A 21894-nucleotide genomic window follows, 5' to 3' on the forward strand; every position below is an offset into this window, starting at 1 on the left:
TCTCTTCCTTTTCACCACTTTTCTTTCTCTCTCTTCTCTTCCTCTTTTTTCCCCCCTCACTCTCTTTTCAATCCCTCCCTCTTTTACTTTCTGTCTTCAGATACACAGATACTCTGCAATCATTTTTTGACTATTAATTTTCTTGTGGTATATTTTAATAAAGAAAAATTTCTTGATTTTGAGATCTGTTTTTTTAAATTGTTTTCTTTAATGGTAAATGTTTTTGCTTTCTCAGTAAACTATGCTTAACCACAAATTGATAAGATTTGTTTCTCTGTTTTTCTGTGTTTTCAGAGCTTTATAGTTATAGCTTTTATGTTTAGCTGAAATCCTCTTAGTTTTTGTGTATGGCTTGAAGTGTTGGTCAAGCTTCAGTTTTTCCACATGAATATTTAGTTAATAATGAATTATTTAATGGAAACATTCTCCAGTGCCCATTTTATATCTTTGTGAATTTGTGAAAAATAATGTGGGCTTATTTTTAGACTGTTGTCTAAATGATTTGTCTGGCTTTGTGCTAATAGAATGCTATCTTCATTACTATAATTTTGTAATTAGTCTTATAATCACATAGTATAAATCACTCAGTTTTGTAAATTTTAAACAAATTTGTTTTGGCAGTTGTTTCTATATTTTCTATACATTTAATCATTAGGTTTCAGTTTTTACAAGGAAGATTTCTGGGATTTTGATTGGCATAAACTATCGAACTATTCAATAAACATTGAAACTATTGATCAACTTGCAAGAATTAATTTATTTACAGTATTGTCTTCCTATCCACTAGTATGGTGAATTTGATCCTTTGGGTCTGGTTTACTTCTTCTCAGAAATATTTCCTAGTGTTGAATGTGGAAGTCTAGTATGTTTTTGGTTCAGTTTGTCTATTGACCTATTATTCCATTAAATGTATCATTTAAAAATTATTTTCCAGTAATTTATTGTTTGTATATAGAAATTCAGTTGTTGGTGTGTGTGTGTGTGTGTGTGTGTGTGTGTGTGTGTGTGTGTGTTGATCTTATATTCTGAGTCCCTGATACATTCATTTATTAGAGTTAGTAGCTTTTTTTTTTTTGGTAGATTCATTAGAGCTTTGGATAAACACAAAAATAATGTCTGTAAATAAGGGCACTTTTATTTATTCTTTTCAAAACTGTATACCTGCTAATCATTTTTTTTATGTTTTGCATTGGCTAAGACTTCAATAAAATGTTAAATAGAAGTGGTGACAGTTGATATGTTTGCATTATGCCTGTTTTTAGAAGAAAGTGCTCATGCTAAATATATCACTATAATGTCAACAGGAGTATTTTTGTAAATGTCTTTATCAGATAGAGACAATTTGTTTCTACTATAGTTTGCCTCATTTTTACTTTATAATCACAAAAGTGTAGGTAATAAATTTTGTTGAATGCTTTTTATGCATTTACTGAGAAGATGTAATTTTGTTTTTTGTTTGTATGGTAATTTACATTAACTACTTTTCAAATATTTGCCAAACTTGCATTCCTGGGATAAATCCCAGGTCATGATGTATTATCATTTTTTATGCATTGATAAATTCTTTTGTTAATGTTATGTTAAGGATTATATTTCCTTTTATTTTTTAAATGTTTATTTTTGAGAGTTAGCTTGAGTGGGGGAGGGGCAGAGAGGGAGGGAGGGAAGGAGGGAGGGAGGGACCAAAGGATCCAAAGCAGGCTCTGCACTGACAGCAATGAGCCCAATGCGGGGCTTGAACTCACAGACTATGTGATTGTGACCTGAGCCAAAAATCTGACACTCAACCAACTGAGCCATCCAGGTACCTTGTATTATGTTTTCAAACAGACTCTTAACTGTAGAGAACAAACTGATAGCTACCAGAGTGGAGGGATTGTGGGTAGGATGGGTGAAATAGGTGATGGGGATTAAGAAGTGCACTTGTCTTGATGAGCACAGGGTGATGTATGGATTTGTTGAATCACTATATTGTACACCTAAAACTAATATAACACTGTATGTTAACTATAGTGGAATTCAAATAAAAACTTAAAGGATGATTTTTTCACTTTATATCCTTCTTGGTGAATAATAGGGTGTTATGAGAGCTTGAATATTGAGTTGAGAATTGTTTCCCAGTGTACATTGATTTTTAGTAATGTTAAATATTTTATTTTTACTTGCATATGCACTGTTTTATGTGAATTTCCTTTGCATGTACTAAGCAAGTTATTTTCTGAATAAAAGTTTAATCTTTGCAGTGCCTGGGTGGCTCAGCTGGTTAAGCGTACAACTTCGGTTCAGGTCATACATGGATAAAATGAGTTAACTGGCATTATTTCTTGAGAATATGATGACTTCCTATAACTTAAGAAATTGGCATATGAGTTGATGTTTTTGTCTCAGATTATGAGCTTATTCATGTGAGATGATCTTTCAGATAGCAAACAAATTGAGTTTTGGAGACCCAAGGCTGCAGTGACCTAGTAGTAGTCCTTGTTGGAGATAAACTCTAAGTGATAGGTCATCAATTGATAGATGTGTACATTGTGATTTCATTTCTTTATATCTTTTATAGCATTTTAAAAGTACAAATAAATTGAAAAATACAAATTTAGTTCATGACCACTATTGTATAGGAGTTTTTAAAACACCCACCAAAAACAGAAGCTATGGATTGAAAGAGGCACTTGAAAAAGGCACAGAAGCTTGACAAGTGGCAGAGAAATATGGCATGGCTGGGATTGGTTAGAGGGATGAATCAGTTTGGTTCCAAATGGTCAAATGTGCATCATAGAAAAATCTTGTTGGCAAAATTGGGAGACAAGATTGCAACAGAGTGAGACTAGAAGTCATAGTAATTGTTCAAGTGAGAGAAGATGAGAAACTAAGCTCTTCTCTGGGCAATGAGAACAGAGATCATATTGGAAATATGTGGAGCTTATGTGGTAAAATGATTTCAGGAGGGATGGTAGTATGCTATGAAACAAATGTTAACTGTTGTTTTCAAATAACTGACATTACTATTTTTCAGAATCTATTCTGAGCAATAGTGGTGCATCAAAATCATCCATAAAAATGGAATTTTCTGAAGAAAATAGGAAAAAGCTGCATACTTGATATCTGTTTTTAAAGTTTACAATAGTCGTGTAAGGTCCAGGGCCTTCATCTGCTTCCAGGTTTACATTCTTTCCATTAGTCAAAAGGAAAATTAGAGCGGAATTGGACTATTTAAATTCTCTTTAGGAGAAAGGAGTTTTCATGCATTGTATATTAGAGGTGAGTACTTTGGTCTTCCTAACTGATTTAAATTTGTTTAAACTCTTTTTAAAGATAATGGTTTTTAAAGTGACTTTTGAAGAATGGAATAGAAGATTTTTTTAAACCTTAGTTTAAGTGAAAACAGGTTGTGTTGGGTACTGAAATGTATTGGCATGAGCTTATTTCCTGGCCATATGGATTGTAGAATAAGCTGGGGTGTTGAGAATTAAATGAGATAATTTATGCAAAGTCCCTAGCATGATGGGCACGTAGTAGGCATTCCATAAATAGTAGCGATAGGACAGAGATTTAGAAATCATTAACTTAAAAGGCTGTAGTTACAAACATGAATATGGATGAAATTGTCCAGGAAGGGTGTATGAAAAAAGAAAGAGAAGGGTATAAATCTTGGAAAATCTGGCATGTTAGAATAGGAAGTAAGGAACTGGTGAGAGAGAGGAGAAAGAAATGGTCAGAGTTAGTGGGAGAATAAGAATAGGGCTAGGTCGTGGAAGTCAAAGTTTTAAGGAAAATACGGTCAGGCTGGGAAATGCTTTGAAGGAGTCAAAAGTGTAAAGGCTAATTTGTCAATTTGAAGGTCATTGGGAAGGTTAGCAAGCCTGGATCCATCTTGCAATCGTAGAAAAAAGGGGAAGAGAAATTGAAAAATTCACATTAAGTTTTCTTAAAGTTTCTATTTCAGAGAAATCATGAAGACACTATATGTAGGAGAGACAAGAGGTTTGTTTGAAGCCTATGTGATGGTTTGGAGAAAAGAATATTTGTGAACCCCTTTAAACAGTCTGATAATAGGTAATAGATAATTGGTGACAGGAACTTGGCAGCTTTAGTTGCCACGCAATCAAGCTTTAGGAGACATAAAGCTTCCTAATGAGAGGATCTCCTTGGGTAAATCATCACAAGCCAAGACAAAATCATAAACCTGCTGACTTTGAGCAGCTCAAGGGCAGAAGTACCATCTTATTCATCTATGTATCAAGAGACTATCACAGGACCTGTCACTTAGTTGATGCTTAAAAAAAAAAAAAAAGAGAGATTTAAAGTGATTTCGTTTGGTTTGAAACTAGAACCAGAATTGTAATTTTATTGTTCATTCCACAGAAAATAATGTGTTAGATTTAAGAATAGGGAAATAATGTTGAGTTCTTAATATGAAGGAGTAAACAATAGATGAAAAGTCTTCCTTGGTCAAGATTTATTGGCTACATTTAGAATTTTGCTCGGCTTATTTAGCGCTTTTACTTAATGTGAGCTTCGGCTTTTAAGTTTTAGGAGTAGAGACAAGTAGCCATTTGAAGTAAAGTGTAGTACCTGACAGGGGTAGGAATTTCATAAACACAAACACATATGCAAAATCTATCCTCCCCACCCCTCCCACCCCCCCCCCCCCAAAAAAAAAAACATGCCTAGTTTAAGTCTCAAAGTGAGAAGCAAGAGCTAGGTTAGACTCAATGAGCAAGTCTAAGCAAGAGCCAGGATGTATTTACTTCATAAAAATATGATGATGTTTAAAATGTTTATTTGTGGAAATGCAGGTATCCTCTTTAAAAAGTGTTTTAAAATCTGATTAAAGTGTATTTTAAAACCAAAAACATATATATATTCACAAATTTATATTACTACTAGCAGTGTGAGAATTCCAGTTGCTACACGTTCTCACCAACACTTGGTATGATCAGCTTTGATGTTTTAAAATTTTAATCATCATACTCGAGAGCTGTGGTCAGTGAGGTTAAGCATCTATTCATTGCTCATTTGCCATCTACATCTCTTCTTTGAAGTATCTGTTCAAAACTTATGTGCATTTTTTGAAAATTGGTATTTTTGAAAAATTTAATTTTTTAAAAAATATCTTTCAATGTTTGTTTATTTTTGAGAGAAAGAGGGAGACAGAGAATCCGAAGCAGGCTCCAGGCTCTGAGCTGTCAGCACTGAGCCTGATGCAGGACTTGAACCCAAGAACCATGAGATCATGACCTGAGCGGAAATTGTATGCTTAACCAACTGACCTACCCAGGCGCCCCTTGATTTTTTTTTTTTAAACTTCATTTATTTTTGAGAGGTGGGGGAAGGACAGAGAGGGAGAATCCCAAGCAGGCTCTACACTCTCAGTGGAGCCTGACTCAAGAACTCTCTCTTGTGAACTGCGGGATTATGACCTGAGCCAAAATCAAGAATGTGACACTTAACCAATTGAGCCACCCAGGTGCCCCTAAAATTTTGATTTTAAATTTCTTCATATATTTCTGATATGTCTTTCACAGATAGATGGTTTGAAAATATTTTCCCCAATTCTGGCTTCTCTTTAAATTCTCTTAACTAGCTCTTTTGAAGAGAAGAAATTTTAAGTTTTGATGAAGTAGACTTTATTATTTTGGGCATTTTATGGATCATGCTTTTATTGTCCTATCTAGGTTAAATGTACACATATTATATGATATAGCCAATGCTAGTGCTAGGTTATTTGTCCAAGAGAACTGAAAGTATATGTTCACTTAAAGACTTCTACATGAATTTAATAGCAAATTTATTTGCAAATTAAAACTGTAAATACCTCACATGTCCATCAGCCAGTAAATGGATAAATTTTAGTAGGTCCATACAATTGAATACTACTCAGCAATTAAAAGGAAATTACTACTGGTGGATACTACAATATGTATAGATCTCAAAATAATACTGCTGAAAGAAGCCAGATGAAAAAGGATATTATGTTTCCATTTATGCAAAATTCCAGAAAATACATGCTTATCTATAATGGAAGAAGGACTATCAGTGGCTGCCTGGGGACAAAGGGCAAAGGGCATGAGGGACTTAAGAGAATGATGGATATCCTCATTATTTTGACTGTGACAGTAACTTCATTAGTATATTTTTATGTCTCAACTTAAATTTTACACTTTAAATATGTGCATATTAATATATATTATTTACATTACTAGAACTGTGACACAGCTTGCAAAAAAAGCTCCAGTCTTTGTTAATTATCCCTTAGAATCATCTAGAAGAATGCAGCGCTAAACAACAATAACAAAACATATTTTCTTCATATTCATCAGAGTGGATCTAACTCATCACAGATAATAAAGAGATAAAGAATAACCCATAGTGGGAAAATAATGTCTATGTTCTTAGTAATCAAGAGCAAGCAAACACAAAGGAGAGAAGAGAGATAAATTGTAACTTACAACTTGAAAGAAAAAGTAATTACATGGTTAATCAAAGAAGTGGTAGATAAACCTGCTTTATAACTAATTTATTATTAAATAGAGATTAGATTCATCAGTACAAATAGGAAAATGCAGGAGAAAATACAGATATTTATGATATGGAATTCAGTTTCATAAAGAGTTTGCTTAGTACTAGCTTAATAAGGAAGACACAGGCAGAGTGGAGTTGAATGAGAAATGGGTCATTAACTATAACAGAGTGCTTGTAATGTACAGAGACAGATTAATGATGACAATGACAATGTCACTGGTGATAAATGCAAAAAGCAATTGTGTTTCTTAATATTCGTTTTTTTTTTTTTTTCAAGTCCTTCCTAATTGCCCTTCTCTAGGCTGAATTTGTAGGTTTTTCTATTTTTAAATTTTTCTTGTGTATGTCAGGGACCTCCCTACTACATTGATGATCACTATAATTACAAAATATTCCTTAAAAGCCATAAAGAAAGTAGAAAGAGAAGACGCTATAAATGCAATGATTTTTTTCCCCAATATTTGCATGATTTCTGCAAAGTTTTCAATGTATATTGAATTAGCCATCTCTGTGCTATAGAGATATTATGAATTGTCAATAGGTTTTCTAAATTCTGTACTGATTTTACATAAATTAAGGCATCATTAAGTAAATGGAAAGTTAAAAATGTAATAGAAGTTACCAAAAATGAAATATTGTATCTAATGTCAAATTACAATGGACTTTTAAACTAACACTTTTTATCTTATAAAAATACCAATTTAGAGAACTTGAAAAAATACAAAAGCACATAAATACTTCCCACAGTTCCACTTTTTTAGGTTAACCACTGTAAGATTTTTATGTATTTCCTTCTAGTTTTTTCCCTGCTCATGATATATATGAATACTAATATGTACACATTAAACATGTATTTATATTAGTTTCATTCTATTTATATACATTTGCACACTATCCTTTTCATTTGATATTATATCAAGTAAAAACCTACTTCTCTGGGAAATATAAATCGGCACACTTTCTTTGGAAGGCAATTTTGCATATATGTTAGGAGCTTTAATATATTAACATCTGTCTATTTGTAAGAATTTACTCATCTAAAATTAATGATGCTCATAAGTATTGAGTTGTTCATCACAGCATTATAAAACATATAAGTGAAAAACAAAACTAACACTAATAAGGTATTCGATAATCAATTATTTTAGTAATCAAAGAGACCACCATGAAATTACAGAAATTTGTTTTTTAAAAAGTTAATACTCTAAGAAAATATTAGTATAAACATATCAGTATAATTAATTTATTAACAAATATAAATCTTACATATTAATGAAACAAGATATAATTTGAATGTATGCACAATATGATCAGTGTGTACTTGTGTATGTATCTGTATAATCCTGGTAATCTTGTAATCTGCATAATCTTGGCTTTCAGAATTGAAACTGCACATAGTAGAGCAACATAATAAGAGCATGTTTTCCTAAAAGCATTGATACTACCACACACAACCTGCTCTGTCTACCTTCCGCAATGTTGCATGAGAGAGACAGAGTTCTAGCTGGCTAGCCTGTCTCTATCATGGTATTTTGTAACTTTGTAAGTATAGGAAATATAGGTGATACTTCTTTACTTTTTTTTATCTTCCAAATTTTCAAGTATAAATAAACATTAAAAAATAGCATGCGCGCACGTGCGCGAGAGACACACGGAGTGTGAGCGGGGGAGGGGCAGAGAGAAAGGGAGACACAGAATCCGAAGCAGGCTCCAGGCGCTGAGCTGTCAGCACAGAGCCCACGTGGGGCTTGAACTCACAAGCTGTGAGATCATGACCTGAGTCAAAGTCACATGCTTAACTGACTGAGCCACCCAGGCACCTCCTTCCAAATTTTCTATATGCAACTTTTCATAAGCAGAAAAATAATAAAGATTATAGAACTATATAATAATTTCCTTGTGTCATTAAAGTCACTGAAAACATGAATTCTCTAGTATTATCATTCAAAAACTTCATTTTGTTTGTGTTGCTGTATTTTAAACAATACTGTCAAGATTAGAAATGTGGGTAAAACATTGTCTTGCATTATTTAAATTACTCCTAACATTTTTGTGAAGGAGCTGTGACTCCCAACCCCCACCCAGGATGTTAGAGTGTAGTTTTAAGGGAGAAAGTCATAAAAACATATAGCTATAATTAAGTCCCTGACCACAACTCTAGCTTGGTCATTTGGACGAGCAGTGGTTGAGGAAGGCACAAATTTGTGTGTGTCACTGATGGAGAGTCAGCTTTGTCATATCCATAATGATGCCATTCTTTATTGGCTTAGAAATGCTAGTTACGCCTTTGGGGGGTAAAAAAAAAATTCTGGTACAGTCTTGTGTTTCTCTGGAAGCCTGTAGCTAACAAAATTGCTAGCAAGGAGATTTATACTTAGAAAGGTCACACAAATGAATAAACCTTGCGGTTATTTCAAATGGTTTAATTAGATGTGATTTTCTCCTTACAGATTTAGGGAACTTAGTGCCACTTTATTGTGGTACGTTCAAACGTTTTGCAACTATATGGTGAAGTTGTATCAGAAATAGCTACCATTAGATTATATTTGTCAAAATACAGAGCAAATTGCTCTTGAGAAAGTAACCTTAATTTTTTTGGATGGTATTTGGTGTTTATTTAATAATTTCAAATGAGTTTGTTGACCTCAATGTTAGAATTTGGAATTTAATGTGAAAATGTGAATTAACAAGTTTAAAACCAAGTATAGTATACTAGGTATAAAAAATATAGTATAACAAGTATAGAAAATAGGCAATAATTTCTTTGACGGTTCTCTTATTCTGATGGTCCTTATATTCAGAATTCTAGCATTTACATTTAGAAATACTTAATGCTTAATTCCTATTTCCCCTAAAATTGTTTATAGTCATGGCACAGATTATAGTTGCTTCAATGTCTCTTCTTTACTGAAAAATTCAGATTGGCCTGGTCACCTTCTGACCTTCCAAAAGAGAATATTCACCATTCTTCTTTGTAATTAGGTGTGGTCATGGGTCTTAGAGTTGGCAAATGAGATTTAAGAAGTGTGTTTGTGTCTGTATTTGTGTCTTCTAACAAGTCTCTCTAAAAAGCAGGGGAATACCTTTTTATGTCTTTTCTTCCATTCACCTGGTTAAGATGAATGTGAGCAACAGTCTAGCCATTTTGGTTCTGAGCTTGAGAACAGAAATTGTATGCAGTACAGCAAAAACCAAACCAAAAGCTTAAATCTATCCTACCATGTCACTGCCACATAAATCTTGTTCTGTCTACAGTTAGGATTATTACTAGACAGAGAAATAAACTTCTGTATTAAACTACTAATATTCCAAGTCTTTGTTAACAGAACTAAATCCTCATTTTGCACAGACCTAGTGTAAGCCTTCCTCTTTGTATATTATGAATGTTTCAGACATTATTGATATCACTAAATATATATATAAAATCTTTATATATCTATAAATAGTATATTTATTCCATTACATGTTATAGGCAGAAGAATAAATATAATATGATCTAAAATAAGCCAGAGATTTTTTTTTTAAAGTTTATTTATTTTGAGAGAAGGGTGGGGGGGGGTGGGAGGGAGGCACAGAGAGAGGGAGAATCTCAACCAGGCTCCTCATTAGGGAGCCTGATGTGGGGCTCACACTCATGAAACTGTGAGATCATGACCGAGCTGAAATCAAGAGCTGAACATTTAACCAACTGAGCCACCTGGGATCCCTTAAAATAAGCTAGAGATCTTGAGACACGTAAAATACCGCTTGTGTCTGATGATGCATTCTTAGATGATAAGCACTGGGAAAAGTACTGTGTCCATACCCTTATCAATATGAAAATTAAGCAGCAGTTGTCAAAGAGCCACTCAGATACAGTACCATGGTGAATATATTTGATTTTGTCTAATAGCCATTAAGTTGTTCCTGCTTGGGGAAGATTTGAGTTCTGTTCTAGTCCTTGTTCAGATAGATGTTAAAAAGCAACTCCTGGAGCAGATGCCGTAAAGGAACATCACAGCTCTAGTATTTAACTGTTACATTATTTTTGCATGTATCTTTTTAAATATATCCATTTATGTAACAGACACATCTGAACGTGGCCTAAAAATGACAATTTCAGCTTTTAAATTATTACCAAATTGTATATGAAGCAAACTGCCTGCTTTATTCTGAAATTCACATATCCTAAAATGGAACCTATGTCAGAATAACTATATCAAAATATCTCATTTAAATTAGTCGAGAAAAGACATTTTTTTTTTTTGGGAACTTTACAGGTATTGTTCCTACAACACTGTACTTACAAGAATACAGTACAACTTGGCCTTCTTTTGTACTGGACTGCAGTAGTCCATTGTATCCTTTATTTCCATAACAGAACCCCTTTTACCAATGAGGAACCTACTCCATGTGGACTCACATGGGCCCAAGCTGAAAATGTCCAAACTTGTCCTTGGTTCGTGTGACTCGTTCGTGATAGCAACATGCGACTCAATCTGGGAAAATTAGAATTCTCCTAAGGAGAATTTCCTGAGAAATTTGCTCTCTTTTCCTTAATGATTGTATACTTTAAGGCCATATAAACTGGGAGCCTCCTTGTTATTTCTACATATAAACTGATATTAAAAAAAACTTACTGGGCACCTGGGTGGCTCAGTTTCTTCAGCGGCCTACTTCAGGTCAGGTCATGATCTCTCATTCTGTGGGTTTGAGGCCTGCATCCTGCTCTGTGTTGACAACTCAGAGCCTGGAGCCTGCTTCAAATTCTGTGTCTCCCTTACTCTCTCTACCTCTGCTGCTTGTGCTCAGTCTCTCTCAAAAATAAATAAACATTAAAAAAAATTAAAGTAAAACCTTACCAATGATGTAAAAACAAACAAAACAAAACAACAACAACAAAAAAACCCCAAAATAAAACCTGGTCACTGATGTAAAAAAACAAACAGTGCCTATGACATAAAAGGAAACAGGTAATGTCACTTCGATACTGGACAGCCAGTGGTTAAATATAAATGCGGGACATGGGTCTACATATTTTATCATACCCCTGACTCAGATTCTACACCTATAGGTAGCTGGTAAGTCTATAAGTAATGTTGATTTCCTATGTTCATTGTTTCTGATGTTGTACACTAAGGCTTACAGCATGGTAGTATCTATCTCAAATCAATCTCCTGCAAATGCCTTTTACAACGGTTGTTTATGTTAATAAATTAAAACACAGCAATAAACAAACTACCTGGGAGCTTCCAGTGCCCATTTGCCCAGCGTGAGGAGAAAGCTGGTCTGAAGGTGAAGCCAAAGCAGAGCCAAACACGATCAGAGAGAACAAGGAGTTAAAATGTCATTTGAGTGCCTGGTTCTATATATACTTCCAAAATTTATATTTTTTGCTTAGGTTGGCTTGACTTGATGTCCAATCACCTCCAGTGGATGGAGTTTTGATTATAATGGTGCTTTCTTAGTGTAAGGAAATCATTAGGCGAGGAATATAGTAAGTGAAGTGGCAGAAGGGTGGGGGGTGGGTATGCTTAGTGGATAGATTTCTACTTTTGGAGTTGAATCTACCGAAGCTCTTGTATCTTTGTTTCTTGGGACCTACTCATTCTTTAACTTAGTTGACTCTTTGTTAGGCATCATACAAATAAGAAGACCCACCAGAATGCTGTGGAACCAAGCTTTTAATTTCATTAAATGCTATGATTCTTTCCAACCAATTTGCAGAAGGCTGTTTCATGATAGCTGACTGGATTAAGTGGTTTTACCATGGCCAGGGAGGGATGAGGGGACCTACAGTGAACATTAATTATTTCCTTTGGACTGGCATTCCTTCATCCCTTTTTCTGATAAAATATCTCGTTTCTTTCTTTCTCTGCTGGTTCGGGTGGGGAGGACAAATCAGTACTCCATTGCCCTGGCCAGGGATTGGGATGTACTCAAGACTGGGCCCATTGTAGTACCTCATTGTCCTGGACAAAGCAATTTGCCCGATGCTAGGCATGTTTAAACTGGGCCAATCAGAGTCATTTACATGATGTTTTCTATATATAAATGCCAGATGAAACATTCTCTCTACTTTGGAGTTACTGAGACCAGTATAATTTTGAAGCTCGTGGTAGCCATACTTCTACATTTCACATTTCTGGCCCTCCCTGTTAACTTTACTACCACTAAATGGAGAAAGTTGGTCTGCAAGAGAATGAAGCGAGTATCCATAGAATAACAGAGCTGACAGCAGGGTCAGCATACATGTGTGCTTCATAATTAGGAGTGCTAATACATACATGAATAATACATAAGTTTTTAAAAAGTTGCTGTGCCTTGGGTTTCTGTCTTCTCTAATAAAATGCATTTGTGAGTTCAGTATTTGAATAGATAAGTATTGGACTATAACAAACTTCGAGGCATCAGCATCGGAGTGAGTGTGGCTCTGTGCTTGTGTGAATACATTTTTGCATGTGTAAGTCCAGTAAAAGCTTAATATCTCTGACAAATTAGAAAGGGAACACTAATCTTTCTAAACTTTATATTCGAAACTGAATTATGGGAACTCTTTCACCTTATAATAATTGCTTAAAAATATTAGTCTCTGTAAGTAGTTACTGACTTGAACCTCAAAGGGGTAAAAGTTTGAAAATGCCAGAGGCTTCTTGACATGATAATAGGAGCTAAACAGGCCAGAACATTGGCAAAGAGCTATGAATTTGCTAATGTTTCTTTTTGTTGGTTAAGGTCAGAGGCTTTGGTTATATTTTAGTGAATACTTGAAATGATGTTGGAATAGCACTGAAAATGTTACATGAGGGAAATAAAATGCTAATAATATGGATGCCATTTTAAAAACTGGATTATAGTGGAATTTCTCATGTTGAAAAAGTCTGAAACCAAAAACAAAAGTCAAGTAATGAACTAAATAGGACAGAAGAAACTAACCATGTACTATCATGAGACACTGGTCATATTTATAGGTGCTCTAGGCATCATGTGCTTACTTTGCAACTTTGAATTGTTGGATACTTAAGTGCAGTCTGTAAGTCAGGGAGAGGGAAGGGGCCAGAGTCATGTCTGCTAAAATGAAATCTTATGTATTATAATTTAATCAAGAGTGATATCCCATCATGTTTTCCATATGATGTTGTTTACAAGCAAATCACAGCCTTTACCTACACTCAAGAAGAGATTATTCAGTGGTGTTAGCCACGGGGTCGCGTAGAGTTTCTCCAAAGGGTGGTAGCTACATCTTGATGTTGCTTTTAAAACAGTATAGACTTCTTTTACCCTTAGTAGTAAATAATTTTTACCTAATTAATTTTTTTTAAGCTTTACTTGTTGAAATTACTGGTGTGTTTTTTATATCATGATGAAACCTTGAATGATACAGGCTCTATCCTTGGCATGTCCCAGTGTTACCTACTGCTATAGTAGGCTCCCTCATAAAGCTGAGCTACTTTTACCACTGAGGACCTGAAACCCTGGACCTTCCCCTCAGGAAAGAGTTGAATCTTTCACTGATGGACTCAGAATTGTAGGAAGAATTAGGATAAAAGAACTCTGTTCTTGACATATACCTGGTGTAATATTATGAGCTAATTTCTTATAACTGGGCTACTTTTGTGCAGGCCTCCATTTTCATCTCTTGTCTGGAGGGCAAGCAGGACCAAGTTAGTTTGGGGTTCTGGAGGGCATTTGCCCTTTCAGTGTGATAAATTAGTTAGCTATTAAACTAAATGTTTCTTGACTTTCAAAATGAGAACATTAGGATGGTCCTTTAACATATTTATTTGCCTTTCTGTGAAGGTAGTCAAGGTCTGCTGGATTTGTGATGTGCTAAATGAATGTTTAGCTGAGGTGCTCAGGTGGTTTTATTGGTAAGGTTAGCAACAAAAATGAAGGCGTGAGGTTATTGGAGGACAACATGACATCCATTAAATTAAATACCTATTAAATTTTCTGAATGGTGGAAAAGGATTTCTTAAAAGCCAAGTGGGAATGAAGCCTTCCAAAAAAGTGAAACAAACATACTTAGTTTAAGCAAGTTTTCTTCCTATTGAAAAGATTTCTTTGACATTACTTCTGAATGTGTTTCGCAGCAATTGCAGACAGCTTGTAGATGCTGATGAAAATAAAACAAAGATGAGGAAAAGGGAAATAACTAGTCTATTTCAGATACTAGGAGCTGATGTCATCATTTCGTTTCTTTTGCTACTTGCTTTGGTTTTGCCAAAGTGGTATACATCAATCCTGCTTTGCATTTTCCCATTATGCCTACCATACAGACTTTCAAAAGCAAAGTCTTATGAGGTTAATTAAGGAATAAATCAGTCAAAATGCATCAAAAGAAGCCTAAAAATGCTACTCAAATGTACTTGGTGTTTGAAGAATATGTATGTTTTAAGATGGTAAAATGATTATAAGCCATGTTCAGCAACAGAACCGTAGTAACTCTTTGAGAACATGGTCAAATTCTAATCATCTTGGACTATGGGCAAAGCAATACTAGTGTAAGTATGGACCTTGTATCTTGATTTATGAACTTTGTCATTACAAACAAGCAACTTAATTTTAGCCTTGGAATGTTAGATTTTTTTCCATTTCAAAAATATTCCAGAGGCGCCTGGGTGGGTTCAGTCTGATAAGTGTCCAACTTTGGCTCAGGTCATGATCTCACAATTCATGGGTTTGAGCCTCGTGTCGGCTCTGCGCTGACAGTGCAGAGCTGGCTTGGGATTCTCTTTCTTCCTCTCTCTCTCTCTGCCCCTCCCCAATTTGCTCTTTCTCTCTCTGTCTCAAAGTAAATAGTCTTAAAAAAAAGTATTCCAAAGCAACAGTGAATTTCAAGGGAGTATCCTGTATCGATATAAGGGACATCTGTTCCTCTGACTTGCTTTGTACTACTAAGATCACTTCTAAATTGCAAGGAAATTGTGGCTCAATTACAAAAATACTTTCCTTTAAAGGAAATATGTTCAAGAAAGAAGAATCCATGTGACATTATTTGAACCAATCAAAGATACATGGACGTTCTTTGGAACAGGTAGACCTCCTCCATAGTTGGTAATTAATACTCAAAGACTATCTGAAGTCTCTTTATCAGTCTTTTGTCCAGGACCGTAATATATACAGTATATTACTGATAACCCTATGCTGGTAACTTAAATGGGAATTTCTAGTGCTGGCAAATCAGTTCAAGGTAAACGTTTTAAACCTAAGACTTGTGATACATGAGTTATAGGGTGTGCCTACTAAGGCACAATAAAAATGCATTCCTTTGGCGGGGCTTTTCCATTCCTCATGCACTCCTTGTCCTTCTGTTGTTTTAAACTGGCCTCATGGAACCACTGAGAAGAAAAAAAATTATTATGCTAACATAGTACTTTTAGAATTCAGATGTATTAGACAAACTTGATGGATATGTGGGGTTAGTTACAAAATGACAGAAACCAGATTACTGTGATACCACTAAGGACAAGTTTGCCCTATTACAAGAAGGAATCTGGCTGGGGTGCTAGACTCAGCTGCAGGGCTCAAGTTCATAACAATTTTGGTGTCTAACATGGCAGCTAATGTTGAAGCCTATACTTACCTAGACATCTTGCTTGCTAGTAAGTCTTCTTGAAAGTATGGCATATATGAATTAAAGAGCTGTCTCTCTAAATTTTCTAGCACTTTAGGGCCTGTTGCATTTTGGGTTATCTCATTCTCCTTCTTTCCCCCCCTTGTCTTTCATAAACAGATATGCCTGCAGACCATGAAGTTAAGGAAAATAAAAAGGAGGGATCAGCAGTTTTACACTTAATTTGGTTTCAAGGTAGTGTTGGTGGCCTGGACAGTGGAAGCAGAGTTCTGGACTAAGGAGCACTGAAGTGGAAAGAGAGTTAGACTGTAGGTTTGGATGCCAAATTAACAGTCTATAAGAAGTACACATTATAGACATTTATATGAAATTCCCTTTGGTTATTTCCCTTAATTCTTGGAAGAGAGAGACTCCACAAAGAATAGGGCTTCCTTCCTATTTGAGTATGGAGGCTCAGAGCATTAGATTGAGGTCTCAGATAACTAAATCTTTGGAGTTATAAAAATTTCTTACTAGAAGTATTTTCTTATTGCAAAAATTCAGGCAGAACTGTCAGTGTGACTTGTATCTAAAGGTGAAATCTGGAGGGTCTTGGTTATATTGCCCAATAATAAATCAATTTAAAAGTCAAGAAATACTGGGAAATTCTCAATTTCTACCAAAGTACTAGAAATTTTTCTATTTCTCAGTCACATAAGATTATCTGATAGGGAAAACTTAACATAAAAAGGAAAGTAAATATCCTCGTTTAAAAAAAAAACAAAACTTTAATCCAGTGAGAAAATGACAGGGTATTTAATCAGTGGTGTGGAAACGTAGGCCTCTAACCAGAAGAAATTAAAATGAACTCCATTTCACAATGTATACAAAGATAAAGCCAGATGAGATAAAGATGGAATATAGGAATTTTTTAAAAAACTTGTACAATAAAATGCTAGAACCCTGCCAATATAAGGGGGGAAACTAGGTGCTATAAAGGTAAAGATAATCAAATAAAACTATGATTTTATAAAAAAATTTGAAAAATTATACGCTAAGGAAACTTAATAGATCTAGATAAGAGTTGTTTGTAATGCTGATGACAGATGAAGCGTTATTATTTAATATACAGGCAGTTCTTACAAATTGACAAGAAAAAGACAACCCATGTAAGTGGCTAAGAGTATGAATAAGTGATGCAAAGGACAGCAAGTCCAAATGGCCAAAGAAACTATGAAGAATCTCAAATTCTTTAATAGTAAAATACAGGTTAGGGTTACAAAGAGCTATTATTTATATCCATCAAATGGCCCCAAATTTCAAATATTATAGAGGGAGTATGGGAAATCAGTATCCTCTTAAAATGCTCTTGGAAAGATGAAGTGTTTCCATATTTTTGGAAGACAGTTGGGCTATATATATATTAAAATTTAAAAATCCATGTAATCCAAACCAGCATTTCCACAGCTGGAAATCTAGCATGTAAAAATACACACTATATTTTAAGGACCTATGCAGTAGTATGTTACTCTAGCATTGAATTGAAAGCACAATGCTATCCAGTGGGGAAAGGCTGAATGTATCTTCAATAGCCATACAAGAAAATATTGAAAAGAATACACTTGAATTGTATCAGCCATTCCATGATTTGTACTCTACATAGGATCATGACTATGGAGAAAAATATGGAAGAATTAGATCTTTAACATGGTTCCCCTTGGAATGAGCAAGCATGTGGGATGAGGTGCTCTTGTGGGGTTAAGAGAAGTAGTTGTTAAAAACTGGACACATAAAGTAATTTCTCTTACATAAAATATTAGTGTTCGTGTAAATGCACATGCATATGTATCTATACAAATACGTATGACAGAATGATCACCAACATGTGTAAGTAACCAGCCTTGCTCAGACTGGTGGGAGACCAAGTGACTTTTGATTTCTTTTTTATGTTTGTATGTACTATTTGAATTATTTACAGTCAGCATGTGTTATTTATATAAACAACCCTATTTTCACTGTGTGAAAAAAGGAAAGAATAATCTGTTTAGTTTTGTGAATAGTGTTTATCATGCTTTAATTGGTCATAGAAAGTCAATGTATAATACCCACAGAAGTGGCTTTTTATTTTTTACTTTTACTACTTACACCACATTTTTAAATGATGGTGATTTTATCTGTATACTCAAGGGCTCTTCACGCACACTTATCAAAGAAATAAAATGATAGTTTAAAGAGAAAAAAGTGAGAAAAGTGCTTATTTTAAGTAGACGTTGCATTTATTATTTCTAAAAGTAATCGGAACTTTAGCTTTGTCTACATGATACTGTGAAAATCAGAAATTATGGACTTTGAGTTCTTTCCCTGATATTAGTCATAGAGATACAGATTGCCAGTTTATTTAAGTTACCCTAGGACCCAGCAATTGCACTACTAGGTATTTATCCAAGGGATAGGGATATGCTGTTTCAAAGGAGCACATGCACCCCAATGTATATAGCAGCACTACGACAATAGCCAAAGTATGGAAAGAACCTAGATATCCATCGACAGATGACTGGATAAAGGAGATGTGGTATATCTATACGATGGAGTATTACTTGGCAATGAAAAAGAATGAAATCTTGCCATTTGCAACTACGTGGATGAAACTGGAGGGTATTACGCTAAGTGAAATGAGTCAGAGACAAATATCATATGACTTCACTCATATGAGGAATTTAAGATACAAAACAGATGAACATAAGGGAAGGAAAGCAAAAATAATACAAAAAAACAGGAAGGGGGACAAAACATGAGAGACTCTTAACTACAGAGAACAGAGGATTGCTGGAAGGGTTGAGGGAGGGGGGATGGGCTAAATGGGTAAGGGGCATTAAGGAATCTACTCCTAAAGTCATTGTTGCACTATGTGCTAAATTGGTTGTAAATTAAAAAATACAAAAAAAATTTTTTAGAAAGTTTATTTAATAGAAAGATTACAAAATCCAAAACACTAGGTTTGCCATCAATTTTGTTTAAGATAAAAATATAAAGAAAGGAAGATTGGAAGATATTTGTATTCTGGTGATCATGGAAGTATGTTCAAAGAGCTGTTATCACCTAGGTCTTTTAAGACTCAACCAGGTGTATTAGTCTGGGTTCTCAGAGAAACAGAATCAATAGATTACATTTATATATATGGAGTCATTATAAGGAATTGGCTCACATAGATACATATGGAGGTTAAATCCCAAGATCTGCAGTCAGCAAGCTGGGGACTCAGCAGTGCTAATGTTGTAAGTTCCAGTCTGAATTCAAGGGTAGGAGGAGATTGAAGTCCAAACATGGAGATAGGCAGAGCTAGCCAATTGTTTCCTAATCAGCCACTTTATTCAGGCCTCCATATTGGGGAAGCAATCAGCTTTACTCAGTCTGCTGATCCAAATGTTAATTTCATCCAGAAAGACCCACACAGACACACCCAGAGTAATTTTTAACCAAATATCTGGACACCAAGATGCCAAATAAAATTACCCATCATACTAGGCTTACTCTTTAAATCTTGATCCCACTAATTTACTGTGCGATGTGCATGAATTACTTGGTCTCTTTATTCTTCAGTTTACTCATCTGTAAAATGTGAGGATTAAATAGATAATTCATGTAGTTCTTAGAACATTGCTTGGCTTTTTCTAGGCATATAATATATACTAGCTGTTATTAGCACGATTGTTATCATTGTCATTTATAAGATCCTTACCCTATGTTTACTGACAGGTAAGCAGAAGAAACAAGGCTTGGAAGTGTTGTAGTTTAATAACTAAACTTGTAAACTGCATTTCCCCCCCCAATTTTTATTGAAATTTCAGTTAATATGCAGTGTAATATTAAGTCTCAGGCATAGAATTCAGTGATTCAACCCTTATATCACACAGAGCTCATCACAACAAGTCCCCTCCTTAATCCTCATCACCTGTTTAACCCATTCTCCTCACCACCTCACTTCTGGTAACCTTTAGTTTGTTGTCTATAGTTGAGTCTGTTTGTTGGTCCCCCCCCCCACCACCATGTTATAAACTGAATTTTAAATAAGAACCCATGTTTCTGTACCTAAATTATGAAATGTATTTTATCAAATTGAATTTGCTTTCTTATGTCATGAAATGAGCCCATTATTTTTGTGTTGATTAACCCCACCATCATAAACAGTATAAAAAATTTTGCTGGTTAGAAAAACTGAGTTTTACTGGTTTAGTTTTCTTCCTGCAGAATGGCAAAGCACAATTAAATAAAGCATATGTCCAAATTACTCAAATTCCTAATATGACAGGAAGGGAGTACAAGACAGCAGATAGAGTGAGAAGAAATTCAATTATTTGGTTGAAATATCGTCAGTACAATAAAATACACAAATACTATTGATTTAGTATCATCAAGTTCCATGTCAAGAGTATAAACATGACTGTGATTTCAATTATAACTTTAAGATGGGCTTCATCTAATGAAGGCTCTGAAGTCAAATCATGTGGGTTCAAACCTTGGTTTCTTTCAACTGCCACCTAGTGACATTAGACAAATTATTAACTTCTCTAATCCTTCCTTATTTGTAAGGTGAGAATAATATTGTCCTCATATGTTGCAAGATTTAAGTACAGTAATCCATGTAAGTACTTTTAACAGCAACTGTAATATGGTAAAACACTCAAATGTTATATTTCTATTACAATGACATTACTGTTGTTATTCTTCTAATCCCGTATTTTTTCAGATCTGTGTATGTAACTGCTACTTTAATGCTCTGTAGGTTTTACAAATCTAGTGTGTCTAAAATTATACATATTCTTTCCTCTCCTAATCTTTTCCTCATTTTTCCCTCTTCCCTCAAAACATGATCTACTCCTGGTTTGTTGACAAACTAGAAACCCAGACATAATCTTGTATCTTCTTTTCCAATTACCAGCTAGTTCCCAAACAAGAAGACTCTTCTAGGAGTCTTTTTAAATCTTTTGCCAATTCTTTCCCAAAGCCATTGCCTTGGTTCCATCTGAAGGTCTAATGTCCAGGCCTGGCTCTAGTCTGAACCTCTCTGAATCCTTCACAATACCTCCAAAGTATTGTCACACTAAACCTGAAATGGCTAGACACAGAGTTCAGGATTAGATTCAAACTCTGAATAGACACCTAGTCTTTTATTTGGTGTCTCTTCTCTTGTCATTGCCTGTGGAGCAGCCACAGGGTGGCCTGGAAGATCTTTGAACATGTAGTGTTAGGTTTCATTTTTCCCTGCCTAACTACCATCTACTTTCCTTTAAAGCTCAGTTCAAGCACTGATCTCTCTGGGAAGCCTTTTAAAATCTCCTATATGATTTTCAGTGTCTCCTCTCTGCATGTCTGTAGTGTCTTGTGAAAACTTTTATCAGAGAACTTGTGGTACAGATTGTAATAGCCAGTTAGAGGACAGGGACTGTGACTTTTATGATCTTGTGTCTGAAATATGGTTAGTGCTAAAAAAAAAAATTGCCTAGCACGAAGAGAAAGCAACAGTGACCTTGGAGTTTTTCTCTGGAAGGGGTAGAGAATCAATATCCTGTGTCTCATTCCCAACTTCCTACCTTATGGAGGCTGGCTGGCTCTACCTTACTATGGATAGGAAAGAATTGACACTTTGACCTCATTTTGACCCCCAAACACTACTTAAAATTTTGAGAACTCATGAAGCTTAAAGAGAAACCTTAAAACCTTGAAGAGAAGCTTGAGGAGAAAAATTTCAAGGCATTTTTGTATTCAAAAAGGTGGGTTTCCTGGGGAAAAGGCTCTTCTGTATATAAGATCCATTTATACATTTTTGCTAATGA

Source organism: Panthera leo, chromosome C1 (genome assembly GCF_018350215.1).
Source record: "Panthera leo isolate Ple1 chromosome C1, P.leo_Ple1_pat1.1, whole genome shotgun sequence".
NCBI classification, from domain to species: Eukaryota; Metazoa; Chordata; class Mammalia; order Carnivora; family Felidae; genus Panthera; species Panthera leo.